Genomic DNA, 2,215 nt, shown 5'->3' with positions numbered 1-2,215 from the left:
TTCTCTGTGTTGCGCCCTGGTGTGTTTGAAGGGGGTGGGGGTGGGAGTTAGACCAGGCTCAGTTCTCTCACTGTGTCTCCAGCGCTGTCCCCGGTAGTGCTGTGGGTCAGTGAGAGGATGTCGTGTCCCGTGGCGAGGCTGGCCCTGCCTCCTCTCTGTGCGCTGGCTGCTCTGAGCAGGAATGTCGTCCTCCAAGCTTGGTGGTCCAGACTGTGGTTCTCTCTCTGTCCCCCTCTTAGTCCGCTCCCATGCGAGACCAACTTCTTACCATGTCTTCCGGCCGTTTGTATTTCCTGTGTGAACTGCATGTTCCTGTCCTCTGTCCGTGTAAACACACGAATGGGGTGTTCTCTTTAGACTGATTCAGGAAAACCGTGAGGTGGACTCTGTCATGTGACTGGGAGGTTTTCGGACGCACGCTGTGCTCCGGGCACCAGTATATCTGTGCTGTTGAGGCAGCTGCTCCTCCTTTCTGAGACCTCCCTTTCGCTTTTGTCTGCGTTGACGTGGAAAGCATTTGTCTTGGAGCTCGGGAGAGCATTCATGTACATTTTATTATCTTTTTTCTCTTTTGGTGTTTAATAAAAACAGCAACTCTTTGCTTCACTGGAAATTTACTTTGCTGTGTGGTCTACATTTTTTCCTGCCCTGAATTGTTAATGAATTGTTCCTCCATCATTTATTGAACGTTCTACAAAGCTGTCCATTCATTTAAATGCCACTTTAACCAAGACTAAACTTCTTAACATGTGCTCCAGCCTGTTTTCTGGCTTTTTATGCTTTCATTGCGCTGATGATTCTTCCGTGTGGTCTTAATTATTATCATTTTATAACCCATGTTATATCTGATAGATAGAATCTATTATTTATTCATCTTTCTAAAATTTTCCTTTCAGTCAACCTCTTTTATTTTTTCCAGTTGAGTTTTAAAATAGAACTTTTAAGTTCCACAAAGTTTCCATCCAATATTTTAATGACAGTTCCACTCAGCTTACCCATAACTTTGAGCAGACTGAATGGATTTATAATACTGCTTTCCCCTCCTTGAGTGCTGCCTACTCCTCAGGAGAAACATGCGGAGTCTACATCAATAGAGGAATAGCAGGGAAAAGCTTATGGGGAAGTTCTAGTTTGTTGTAGGGTTGCTATGATTTGGAATCAGTTTGACAGCAGTGCACTTGTGTAACCATGTATGTCTTTCTTACATGCAAAACCTGGTAACAAAGAGGGAGGAACAGGACTTGGGCAATATGGTCTTGGTAATAGAAAAGAAGTTGGAGATTGAATGATAGGATTTTGCAAAACCAACCACTTCCTCGTAAGTCCCATTTTTTGTTTTTCTTTTTTTTCCCCAACAGCACAAATGGTGACGATGCATGTGGATTTCTCTGGATGGACTTCACAGAAATCAAATTGGCTACATCTGCGGGTAGAGACGATGGAGCAGCTCAATATCCGCAGAAAAAACCAGGTCAGGGGCCGACTGGAGCAGAACATGAGTTGCTCACAGGGAAGTTCAGGTTGAAGCTGAAGAAAATGCAAACTAGCCCATGAGAGTTAAAACATGGCCTTGAGTCGACCCACCTGAATCCTGAGAGCCTCTCAAGAACAGATTGGCTGCACTGACCGCTGGCGCCAGAAGACCTGATGCGCTGTGGGATGGCGTTGTGGACTTCATGCATGAGAGAGTGAAGGATCATTAGAAGACACGAAAGGAAGACAAGATCAAAGTGAATGTCAGCAGACTGAAACCCGCTCTTCCTCATAGAGTAGCTACCGCAAACGGAAGAAACGGTGACGTGAAAGAGCTCGAGAAAGCAAAGTCAAACCGTATAATGCAATGTGTGCAAAGACAGATTAGAACACCAACAAGGATGAAATTCAGCATCTCTGAAACAGAAAAAAACTCCAGAAAAAGTTCAAGACTTGAGCTGCAATACTGAAAGGTGTTATGGGAGAAATATTGAATGATGCAGGAAACATCGAAAGAAGATGCAAGGACTACACAGTCACTGTACCCAAAATAACTGGTCCACATCCAACCATTTCAAGAGGTAACATATGATTAAGAACCAATGATGGAGAATCTTGGTACTGGGGGAGGAAGTCCAAGCTGCACTAAAGGCCTTAGCCAAAAACAAGGCTTCAGGAATTGATGGAATACCACTTGAAATGTTTCAACAAGCTGACGGAGCACAAGAAACACGCACTCATT

The sequence above is a fragment of the Echinops telfairi genome, unplaced genomic scaffold, assembly GCF_000313985.2.
Source record: "Echinops telfairi isolate 266 unplaced genomic scaffold, ASM31398v2 ScPeMD7_5592;HRSCAF=6446, whole genome shotgun sequence".
Classification (NCBI taxonomy): domain Eukaryota; kingdom Metazoa; phylum Chordata; class Mammalia; order Afrosoricida; family Tenrecidae; genus Echinops; species Echinops telfairi.
Note: the sequence above shows the minus strand (reverse complement) of the source record.